The 13,198-nt window shown below is 41.7% G+C and overlaps 1 protein-coding gene across 2 annotated transcripts in view; it reads left to right on the top strand.

Moving 5' to 3' along the window:
- The window catches only part of LOC105282513 (limbic system-associated membrane protein), a 111,438-nt gene that overhangs the window by 42,023 nt on the left and 56,217 nt on the right, over positions 1-13,198 (top strand). For both annotated transcript variants that reach the window (XM_011344509.3, XM_011344508.3), the window contains exon 2: positions 9,627-9,700. The gene's annotated coding sequence lies outside the window, so the exon portion shown is untranslated. The remainder of the gene's footprint in view (positions 1-9,626; positions 9,701-13,198) is intronic.

The following is a 13,198-nucleotide window of genomic DNA, read 5'->3' as shown; positions in this document are numbered from 1 at the left end:
CATGTGCGATATCTCGCGTTTAATAATAAAAACGACAAGTTCGTCCTAAAACGTCCGTTTGAGAGCATGAAGATTCATACGGAAAAAGGACCCTGGAGTCAGATCTCGTAGAGCCTTAAAATTTGATTATATTAATTTTAGTTTCTGGATGTATGTATTCATGATCGGAATGAAGAAGTGACGTTTCTTACTCATTCATTCTCACTCGGAGGAATTAATACATTAATTTGAAATCCTAGTCTCCTTAATTTGAAGCCCAGAAATCCAAATGAAGCTTGATGAGATTGACCGGGTAAAGCTCCCGGGGTAATTTCACTGGGTGATCTCTTTCGAGTTTTATTCCGCGATGCCTACGAGGTAAAGTCATAAGGACGTAAATTCGGATTGATGGTATTCGCTTGGCAGAAAATATGCCCGTGTGTACGATCACGGAGGAAGACGAGTTTTGTAGGACGACACGTTCTGGCATTACGAGCTGTAATGCTCTCGATAGCGGGGAGGTTTGACGGGGGAGGGAAAAGGTTTGACTGTGTAGCGCATTACCGTTTAACGGCACACAGATAACGGCACCGGTTACTGCAAGTTGTAAAAGCGGAACACTTTAAAAGCTCCTCGAAAGTCAGTGCACTCGGATATCCCATCTTCCCTCCCGCTTGTCCGCTCTAACTTATTTAAACGCAAAACGTTGCTTTCGCCACGTAACGACCGTGAACCACGATGAGTCCATCTGACGTTTGACGCTTGACTTTTCGCGTAGTCGGCGAAAAGGCGCGAAAAGACAGTTTTCGCTTACGAATTGCTCACTGCGAATCAGAAAATGAATAATTTAATGCATGTAAAAAGCATTATTCCAACATTTTGGTACATGAAGTAACAAATTTAGGAATTCACTGGATTTTCTCCCTTCCAGCCATTCCCTCGTACGAACTAGCCGAAACAATGCATAATGTATCACGAATGTTTTCGCGTCGTTATTCTTTCGAGGAAACACATCTCGCGCAGATATTCATGAACATAACTGCGAGAGGAAAAATAGACGAGGTTGTTTCAGTTTTCTCCACTGCGTCGCACAATTTTAAATCGACGGTCTTTGTAGTCACGCTCTTCTTGCGTCAGTGCGTTCTTGTGAATGAAAGCCCCGCAGCGGATCTTCGATTAGACGTAAAAGCTGAAACACTTGCGAAGGCACATTTATGACGCGCAGTGTATTAGCGCGACACATCGTGCACCCGATGGCGCATCAAAGCTTGCATCCGAGAGGGATTTCAGCCCTTCCGCGCTTTTCCCACCTAGCGTTTCCTGGAGCGTCGCGCACACGCGACGCGCTTTCTAAAGTCGCACGGAGATGTTTATAGCGATCTGCGTCATAGCTTCCCGCCTGGGTTTATCTACATTGCCCCCTCGCCATCGGTATCCGGCACACCCAAACGGTTTTCGATCGAGAAAAACCCCCGTGGCGTTATCCGCAACGCGGCCGTTCACGGGTACGATTATGTCTCCCAGGGAGCGACCTCCAATTTCGCGACGCCGCTTCGCGCAACACGGGAGAACGCCTTCGGGAACGCGCATGAAAAGTGCACGGGATCCTGCATTTTTCCGGGATACGGCTGATACCTTACTGCATATCGCGATACACCTATTGTCCTCGGTACACGGCGGCTATTATTTTCGGATGAGCGGTCACGGATCGCGCTTACACCATAGAAACCGTTTTGTGATCGTTTCGCAGACGTATCGGGTTTCCCTGCCCTCGAAATTTCATCCCAAAATTGATCCCAGGCGTATAATGATATCACACCCGGCGATCAGGAAATAGATCGCACAACCGATTGACCGGTAAGCCGTACAGCCAATTCTGCTGTCTTCGTGGTAACATAGTGTATATCAGAGCTCGGCGCTAAATGTGGTGCGTGGAATGGAAAACGAAGGAATTAACGTACAAGCGGAATCAAGCTGAAATTCGCGCGAATTGCTGCCGGCGAGTTTGAATGGAACAAAAATTCTATGACGCCTATTGATGTGAGTCTTTCCTGTTACTGGTTTCTTTTTTGGCGAACGGTTGCCGGCAGGCACTATCCATTCATGGTATTCTGTATTGGATTGCACCCCATTCCCTCAGCCGTTGACGTTGAAGCGAGGGAGATGTATCTTTCTCGAAAGTTTTCCATCCAGTCGCTCTACTTATTCGCTATTGTGTCAACCATTTTCCAGCACTCCCATCAAGGTGAGAGCTCTTAATCTTGGAAGTCACCGGGAGAGCCGACGAGCCCAGCAACTATACTCGTACCTCTACGTGTGTTTACGCGCGCAAAAGGGAGAGAGGTAGAAACGACCCTTCCGCATTTGTCTCGCTCCTAGTTACCTTCTGTGATAGCGACGAGATAAAAAAGGTACATAGAGAACGAAGGAAAAGGTATTTGTAGCAGAGATTTTGCGACCCGTCTTGCTACTAAGATTGGCTTTAGAACTAAACGGAGAACAAATCGAGTAACTCAGGATGAAAATCCCTCAGCAAAACCATTGCAAGAATGCTTTCCTATATGTAGTTTTATGAAAAGTTTATTATATAAGAAGCAGTAATGTATTATGCTTACATTATTCAATAAATCCGAATAGAAAGAAAATATAAAAATGCAGAATATAAATATATAAAGAGATGATAAAAATAATTATTATACGTATGATCAAACAATTAATTGTGCATTCGGGAGAAGACGCATTGCAAAACTGATCGAGAACCATTACGCATAATGGTCTGGTCACTGCGGCCAACTGGGTGAACCAATATGGTATTTACACAGTTAAATTAGTTGACCCAGCGAGCAAAGAACAACTATCGCAGTTGGGTCGACCGATATCAATGCGCATGAGGTCAAAGTTCATCTAGATAAAATTTCATTTCGCTTTCCAATTACATCGGCAATTTCGGTAAATCAGATCGCGGTCGCACATAAAATTATATATATATATACATATATATATATATAATTTTACATCTATACATATATATATAAGTATCGAGGAAAGTGCCTGGTTAATTCCGATAATAATATCCTTCTGCCGGGAAATCCAAATTCCTGAGAATAGGGGCCGGTTGAAAATCTTCTCGTATTATGGCGATCTAACTCGCCTATACTCCTTCTATAACGTCTAGATTCGATTTCGCACTGCCCAATCAAATGAGAAGTCGTGACTCTCGAGACTTTCATCCACTCCATTCTCGTTGAATTGGATCGGTAACTTCCTCGAGGTATCTCGTCGAGTACCTTTTAACCACGTCTAAGAAATTCGAGTTGCAATTACGAAAGAGAGGAATGAACATTCCCAAGAGGAGACCAAGCATTTATTATTTATAATATTATCAGTGGTTAACTGTGCGAAATGCGTTCCCACACAAGAAAAATTCCATTCGGTCGTAGATAATTGTACTAAAATAATATAATAAAAATTGCTATAGGTTTTTTCTCTAGAATTTCTTCTGTCATTTTTTATATTTTTTACATAAAAGTCACTAATTTTAATCCTGTCTCTTGGACATCTCTTTTGATCTCTTTTCAAACAGCGCGAGTAGATTCAAATTTAATTCCGCGCGTCGAGTCTTAGGTTTATTATCGATCGATGTGTAGCTTGAAAACTTTGAAATACGAGTTTAAGGTAATAACATAGTGATTTGCTTTGCATGCTCGTGCGAAAGAATAATATGTTGCAATTTATCTAACTAACGGACTGAGAGAGGAAGGAAGATATATATATATATATATGGAAAAGTATTGAAAAAGGAGGATGCGGTTGCGTCGATAGTTTGCTCTAGAGCGAACGAATCTTCTCGTGTCTCTGGGACATTGCGTCTCGTGAATATATTTGCGATACGAAACCATTACCTATTCCAGTAGCATATAGATACACATACACTACAGGGAACTGTCGTACTTTTGAATTAAATATCTGATCTTGAAATTCAACCGAAAGAGGCGTAGGAAAATGAATGTTTTCAATATTTTCATTGATACATATATATGAAATACATTACAGTACGTAAAACACCTGGCCGATTGCGGAAGCGTCAATTTTACAGATGTGTTAAATTAAATTGAAGCACTTGTATTTTACGAGATATATCAAAAAAACATGAAATTGAAATGTCAAAATCATAATCGTAATGCAAACTAATTTTACATTTAATAAATTATTGAATGCAATTAATATCGAGCTACCTATTTACAGTTGCGCTAATATTAATTAAATATGAAAATATGTTTATGCCGCGAGGGATAAACTTTCACTTAAGTAATAATTAAATAAAAATATTAAATAAAAAATAACCTAATTAAGAAAATTAAGTAACTTCTGCAGAAACAATTTCTCGTCATATCTTGTGTTGTTAATTATCGTTTTTCTCGATAAAAAAACTCTGACATTTCAAGACACAAGTAAGAAAACATTCGTTACCTACAAATAAAATCGTAATTACAAACGATATTAACTGATTAACGATAATAATGATTTGCACAGGCTCTGCTTTTTCATAAATAACCAAGAATAAAACTGCTGTAGTCTTGCAATGCTTCAAGTCGTTCAACCATCGGTCGTCTCTGATCTTTTTTTGAACTTTGCAATTACGAGGTATCCCTTTTTCTTACTCAGTATCGAAGAAGAAAGATCCCGAAACGTAAGGTGCAGGGAAGCAAATTTATGTGCCTTCGATGCGATCGCAGCCCAAGTGATCAAGGAAGAAAAATAATTAACCCATGCCTCTGTCTACCCCCCCCCCCCAACCGATCGAGTGCCTCGTTGACAACGAAAATTATGGTTCACGCCAGGAACTAGCGTCGTCCTCTCAAACGGGTCCTTTTCTTCTCTCGTTACCGCTCGATACGTATAGCGTCACGTTCCGGGTTTTTGTTTCGCGGCGCGCGAGAAGAAATTCCGCTCGTTTCGACACGTTTCGCCACGCGTTCCAATCGTTCTTTATTAGGGCGCACATATATAACGGCTTCTCCCCAACAAGCCGAGATGAGAATGGCTCCGGCGGCGGCTACCCGCCGCTCGTAACAAGGCTCGAAAAGTTCGCCAAATCGCGCGGGAAGGAACATTCCTCTCGCTTAGATACGCCTGCTTCACGGGAATCTAATTCCAGATTTCGCGATGCTGCACGCACCGCAAAAGGAAAAGGCAACGGTCGTCCCATCTTAGAAGCGGAAAATTCGATTTGCAAAGTGGTCACTGCTGCACTTTTCCGCGTGCGCTTACGGCAAGCGCGGTTACTCTTCTCAGACTTGTGAGAAGAGATCCGAGGTAAAACCCACGGAAGATATCCGCTGGAAACGACTGCCAAGAAATCAAATCTTCTCGTGCATCCTGATTTTCTGAATTTTCATAATCGCCATGGTGATCTCTGCCTTCGATGCCGCCGCAACGGAGAGACCGAGAGATCGATCGCTTGGACGTTGAATAATTTCGCGAGCGCGTCGGTACCCTGCCAACAAAGTAGCTCGTATTTTTTCTGGTTTATTCCGTCGTGTCCACGGTGTCGGGTTAAGAGATCAGTCACGCGGGACAGTTATGACAGTTATCTAATGCGAAACGACGATTTCGCGGTCGCGCGCGACCTTTTACCCTCGTTGCAAGGGGATGCATCCCTCGTGCAACGTGCACGCATGAAGACAGAGCGAAAATGTAGACGTCCCTATAGATTACGTCACCGTTCCCCAGTTGTTGCGCAAGGGCGTTTCCTATCTGCACGTACGTAACTTTTCATACTCAGAACGACGGCCCGCCGAGCAGATACGCGCAACGTACAACCGCCGCTGCGCAAGAGCAGTGCCCTGCTTTCCTCCTGTCCCTTTCTTTCTCTTTTATCGTTTCATACTCGTTCCCTTTTTTTCGAGCGTTTCGTGAGATAATGACAATCTATGGTGGGACCCGGCGGTTTCTCGTGGGTTTAGCGCATTACGCACGTAAGGCGCGCCGTACACGCCACACACATCGCATCGAGTCAGAACGCGCGTGGATGCGCGCTGCATGGGAACATGTCTAGGATGTTTTATCACTCCTAGGCTATCTGGTTTTACCAGCGAGTAGTGCAGAAACTGGATCCCTTTCATGTTTTTTATCAATTAGTCACCGGTCAACATGCACCGAAATGACGACTAACGGGATGTAACAAAAATACTACGACTCTGTTATATTAGGTACGAAAATGCAACAGAAAAAGTGTGTCGAGCATCGTATGAACATTGGACTATTCATATGACTGATTATATTCTTAACTACGTACAACACGTCGCATTATTTAGTTAAGTTAAAAGTTGCTATGAAAATGCAGCAGCGAATAATTCAGCTAACTCGATGGCGGAACGTGTACATCAAGTCGCGGTTACTTGTTTTACTTATATAACAAATTGGAATTTAAATAGTAGCTCAACAAAAACCCAGAGAGAATATTTCAATGTATTGAACCGTGTGAATAAACGCGACGTATCATCGTATAATTAAATTAATTATCGTGTTCCAAAATCGCTCTCTGTGCCAAATATTTCCGCCTGACGATTTCGTATGAACAAAACGCGCGAGCTCTCCCGGTTCTCCTCTGTAATTCAAACTGATTTGTCAGAAATTTGTCAGAATTGATTGTCGCTGACGAGAAAAAAAAGGAAGAGACATACTCCTGGCAGTAAAGTATGCTTGGTAATTACGTGAACGAGCGAAGGTTGCAACAGCGCAACTTTTATCGCGCTCTAATGCAATTCCCTCGTTATCCCGCGGGTCTCTCGCGTTCCGTTCAATTCCAACGAGCTTTTTCAAATCTCTGCTAAAGACATCGACCGAACTGGGATTGCAGCACGAATGTGGAAAAACAAATTACGTTACGCTGATTATCTGCGTCGAGCTCCGGAAGCCAGAGGGAATATCGAACAGCGAGATGCGGCGACCAGGCCAGCGACGGATATGCGAGAGAGCGATGTGTGTAGACAGAGAAAAAAACTTTTCGAAAGCTGGAAACACCACGGACAACGAGAAAGAAATTTGCTCGTCGGATGGCAAAATCGTTTGTAAAAGTCGATTTCGTTCTCTAAAAAAACGTTTTTGCGAATTCAAGTAAATAATAAGCCAGCAAGCGTTAGAGAATTCGATCGAGTTCAATCGTTTATTCGCCTGTGAAAACGTGTTCCATAGAAGCTATCGTAAAATTTGCTCGCACAAAATGTAACGTGTCTAGAAAAATTTCCCATTGCTCTTCAATTCCGCATATTTCACAGGAGAATTGAAAGGGAATCCGGAGAATCGTAGACGAGTCTATCCGATAAGACAAAGAGCATCACGCGGGTTGAAGATACGATCTACCAAGGGTATGTTTCCGAGCCAGTGATATTCGCAATTACATGGTCGGTAAGCAGAACAGTTTTAACTCCGAAAAACTGTCGTCAAAGCAAATTGATACTAAGACCTTCTCTGACCAGTGGACTGTGCAGTCGGCATGTGACTCGGCCGTTCGTAAATCGATTCATCCACGTCTGTCGTGGTCTAGCTGTCTCCGTTTACCTTGTTCTCTCCTCTATTTGTGCTATCGTTTATTCCGCACCGAGCAAAATAACGCGACGCGACGAGCGGAGAAACTTGTCTATTTTCCATGCCACATCCACGTGTTCCTTTACTTCTATTTCCACTTTACTTTGCATCCGCGAAAGAACTAATATTTTCTTCTCGTCTATGTTGTATATACTCTGGCGTCACCGACAACAAACAAGGAAGATAAAAGAATATGTTGCAAAGAAGCGTTATACCAGAACTTGTTGTAAATTTTTGTATTGTTGTTAAAACTTCAATGACTCGTCACTTTTCAAGAGAGAAGGAACCTTCCGCTTTGTACGAAAACGCGAGTTTGCCGAGCTATGTCGCGACTATTATTTGTCACTAACCTTTCCCAATCATGAAGAGAGAAGTCTCCTCCGTTGGCATGAGGAAATAATAAAAGGGAATGAGACGGCTGGTTACGAGCTGTGAATAAGGGGAATGGAAAAAGGTTGACCGAAAGGAATATAGGTCACGGCGCCGGGTAAATCAATGAGATTAAACTCGTTCCAAGCAATAAGCAAAATATGTGGTTTAATTTAAAAAATCCACGCGTGTATCTGTGAAAGAAATTCGTTCGATTACTTCGATTAGCGGACTCTGGCGTGACGCTCGTCGCCTGTAAAACTCGCATTTGCATAAAAATTCAACAAGACAATTTCATAATAGACAATAACCAGTTTAATAATTAAAACTATTTTGCGCGATGTAATATTTAAGATGAGATTGGACGTATAATTGAAAGTACAATCCGTCGTAGCGAGAAGGATTGAGATTCCCTTGTTAAAATTTTTACGATAAAATTACGTTTATTCAAACTCTACTAAAGCAAAGAAGCAAGTGCAAAGATTATCTTCGTGGAGAACATTCAATAAACTTTCTGCAAAGTCTAATCTAGTTGTCCCGTGATTCAGATTGCACACGAATGCTCCAACTTATTATTATAGTATTAAAGAAAATGCACGTAACAAGAGCAGTACATACGTATATCCGGATAAATGCATGTGTACATCACAATTATCTTCCTTTTGCGTTGCTACATGAACGTACAACTTCCACGCGAGTTAACCAGAGTTTCACGCGTTTACAGTTTACTGTGTAAAAATAGAATTAACGATAACTGCAGTACATCGATCGGAGAACGTTCGATCTGTTACATTCTTTAGTGCATTCGCCTAATACGTTAGGAAAGTATAGCTACTCAGGCTGCATTCTCTAAAAGTAATCCATCAGGAAACTAGAGTAAGTTTACGCTTCTCCGTCAACATGGCAAGTTGAAGTTCACGGAAACCAGATGGCTGCTGTTGGAAACAGTGCTTTCAGCTTAACATAGTCGCTATCAAGTACGGCGCGCAGCTGTTTTAACGACTCATCATTACACGCGCCCAATCTCTCGCTATTTAAGTCGTCGTTGCCAAATATTTTGTTAATGTTAAGCGAGGTTGGGAGGTACCATAAATTATCATAATAAAAATTGTAGAGATTTACGGTGCCGCTCGAACAGAAAGTTTAAGGAAGATTTGAAAAGATAATTAGCCTCAGCTCCATGATGCCAAGCGCACTTTAAACTACTCTACTACTACTACTATGTACAGTAAACTGCCGGAAAAATAGTTTAACACAACTTCCTAGACAACTCTCGATGAGAGATCCATACACCAGCGACGTTATATGTATCCGATACATCCTGGCAAGACGTATCGAACGATTTGTACAACCAATAATCGACGTAAAGGAAATACGTGCAATTTTCACCTGCCAATAATTCTTAGCAATAAAGAAAATTGGTACGAACGATGTTAATTTATATTGAACGAAATTTATACGCGCGGAATTGATATTCCGCGCGTATACTTATATTAACAGTCATATTAATTACAAAAGACGATATTAACAAATTAAGAGTTGCAACGTGTAAATTTCTGGTGTATCTCTTTTCCTCTTTTCGCAGATACTGGTGTAATGAAGTGTACATATTACGAATATTTAATAATAATTTTACAATTTTTGTATTAAAATTTCATCTCAATCGCTTCCAATGTATCTTGTTACAGTTAAATGGAATGAAGCGTTCTCCACGCATACCGTTGAAGAACGTTCCAGGAAGCTCCACGATGTCCAACATGCAGTGAGTAGAGCATGCGGAGTTCAATTAACCCTCGGTTTTTTATCAAGAGCCCGCCGTAACATTTGCATATCGTGCGTAATCCAAACTTTCGGCGGACCGCTAACGCGCGTATGTGCGAACAGCCGGGCGCATACAGATGCGCGTCTACGTGATCGAAATTTCGTACTTCCCCGTGCGTTTATGCTCGGCAATCAATGCGAAAGCGACTAATCACTTAGCGTGGTTGCTCCACGCGCGAATTATCGTTTCGGGTGGCGTAAATTGCTGCATAAAGCAGCGAATAAAAATGTATCGTGTGTATGAACTACAGGATAATACAGAAAGGTGTGACGTAACTTTGTTACATTGGCAAATCCCATTAAAATTCACGACGCGGAATTAGCACATTATGACTTGCAAATTCGCGAAATACGAGCGCGTGAATAAAAATAAATGCATGATGGTGTCTACCGTTTCGTCGATACCTGCGTGCGATTCTGCATAGCTATCGCCGCGAATAATGCAGCACGCTGATCAAGATGGATAGCTGGTCGTAATCACTTTTATCTAGTTAACAGTTTCGTGATTAGTTGCAACGAGTCATCGTTATTATCTTAATTGTTAATTTTATTAACGCGTGCACGTGCACTTACTATCTTAATGTATACGCAATGAACGCATTTATGCGTGTGCACACGTGTGTACATAAATATTTGCAAGCGAGTGTGTTCGCAATCGTTTCGTTCGCGTATTTATGCACCGCCGCTCGTTCGTGGACCACGCTTGATTGATTACGCCTGAGCCCGCCGCTAATTACTCAACGTAACATTTCGATTACTGCACGCAACGGTTAACTGCACCGATGTGTTCCGACTGATTAATATCGGTATACTTGCAGATTAATGCGTGACGGTGTTAGGCATAATTAATTATCGTGAGAGATAATAGCGAGATTGTTTTTGCAGTTTTGATATTTTTTACCATGTTCGCACGTGCGTTTTAGCGCGTTGTAACGTCATCACCGATGTAATGGTAGCGATATTACGACGACAATACGATTTTCGGCGAAGTCGTGTAATTAAGGAACCTTCGGTATAATACGACCGTGGAGACCGATTAAGGTAATTGTCGAGCCTATTAATGCACGTGTACCAACGCTCGTAATACTACATTCGATAACTCTATCTAGCCAAACGACACACACGTGCGCAACGCGATTTTATATCTACATTAGCGAGCATCAATAATTCTAACGCTATCAAAGCTATCAATCTATGCGGAACGAACTGTAAAATAATCACGACCGTCGAATGCACTGACTGAATTCAAATGCGTGTCATGTTTCATCCTGTTCACAGGTTTTGTACACGTGGTAACACGTTAATGCGGCCGTCTGAATTGTGCAACGATCGACCCTCAGTCGCGTAATTAATTAATTAATTTAACATTAAGCCGTGTGGTAAGCGCGATTTGCTCGTCAACGATCCTCCGTATGGCGTAACCAGCACCAGACCAGGGGCTGTGATTCGAAAATTCCTTCTCAAATCGTGCGCAACGATTATCCGGCCATTACCTTAATTGCTAGTCTGCCGTTAATGCGCGTATCCACGCGCGTACAGTTATTCGAACGGTCAACGTGCCACGCCGCACGCGTATGGGTCACCGTATCCCCAGTATCGGCCTGGCGCATCGGTGTTCACCATAGGTTTGGCTTAGTGCATCCCCAGGGAGACGTAGTTCGCGCCGGTGTCATGTCGAATCGCTCGGGCCCCGGCCTGGATTAAACCAGCAGCCGACTAGGACGTCTACTGGATACGGTCGCGTGGAGAAAACTAGAACTTGATCTATAATCTGCAAATAGAGATCGCGCGATCGAAATCCGAAACTGAAATGTGAGTCGAGCGAGTGGAAAACTGCACGGCACGTTCCAAGTAAAGCATACTAAACCTTAGTTAAGAGATCCCTGATAACGCGACGCGTATTTCATTTCCACGTCGTAAATCCATAAAAATTCACATTTAACGTCTCTCGTCTCTCGTTAATAATCAGCCTTATATTTAACATATCGTTTTGGTGCGGTGATATTCGATGGAAAAACGGATAGGTCTAATATCCTGAGTAATATCGAACTCGGTAAAACCTGCAAAATTGAAAGCTTCAATACTGAAAAAAACGCAACTTGTATTTCATATTGAGATTTTTTCTCACAAATAGTACTGAATATGAAATATGAGAATGAAATATCGTTATTACCGAGGATCACACATATTCTAATTTAGTTCAGACATTATTAATTTCTAGTAATTAATGTCTGAACATTTTTACACAAATATCTGTTTTAGTATTTTCAGAATACAGCGGAATACGATAAAAGGATATAAAACAATTTTATGGAATGAATTTCACTGGCAGGAATTAATTGCAATATTGTGTTACGATTTTTCAGGCGCGGTGTGTGGTTCACACTTTGCGCATTGCATGGATACTTGAAATTAATAATCGCCAACGTGATAGACGGGACGCCTGCGAATTCGCGCCAAGTGTATCACGTAGCGGCAAACACGAGTTCGATTAGAAATTCCTGAAGGGTTATCCATGAGCATGTAGAAAGGCATCTAACCGAATATGGTCGTAGCTTGCGCGTAAATTATGCACTAGGACGCATACTATGCGTCGCGTCGCCCGTCCATTATCGAGAGCGCGCGACAACGAGCTGCACGAGGTGAGATGCCAAGACGTGCAATAATATTGCTGATAACCGCCATCTCTCTGACATCGTAACCAATCTTCCCTATAGTGGGTGTATTACCGTTACCGACAGCACTATATTTGAAAAACACAGAAAATATCTGACTGAGAAAGAAAAGCGTCGCTTTAAAAATTAGAATAAAAATCATTAAAGATTAAAAATCGCGAATATTTGTTACATCGTATGCTTGAATTTAATAAATTATCATAATGCTAATTACTTGCATGCTAATTATTATTAAAACTTGATCAATAATATAATAATATAAAAATGTACGTATGTATGTGCGTATATATTATTTTTAAGTCAACGGATGAAAATTTCTGTTCAATATCACTCAACGTTTGTAGACGTGACAGTGACAGTGACAGAACACGAAACAAATGGATTTGCTACGTGTCACAAATGTCACGCGGACATTTGAAAAGAAATAAATATTTATTACAGTAACTGTACTTTTATTGAATTTGGATCACAAAAGAATTAGATCGAGAGCGAGTCGACCTGTATGACGTCCATATGCCATTGAGTGCGAATTATTGTGGTTGCACTAACGTCATCATCACTTGTCGCGACACATATTGCGACAGGAAAGAGACAATTGATCAATTAACAATAGCAAGATATCGCGAATCATTTGGCAACGTTTGGCAATGTTCGATCAAGGACACGAACACGTTTTCCGTAAAAGACCCGTAAAAGAGCCGTTCTCGCCTAAAGTCGCCGTGACTTAAAAGCTCACATATATTTACACGGTTTTATGCGGTAAA

The sequence above is a fragment of the Ooceraea biroi genome, chromosome 4, assembly GCF_003672135.1.
Source record: "Ooceraea biroi isolate clonal line C1 chromosome 4, Obir_v5.4, whole genome shotgun sequence".
NCBI classification, from domain to species: Eukaryota; Metazoa; Arthropoda; class Insecta; order Hymenoptera; family Formicidae; genus Ooceraea; species Ooceraea biroi.
Note: the sequence above shows the minus strand (reverse complement) of the source record. Positions and strands in the feature narration are given on the sequence as shown.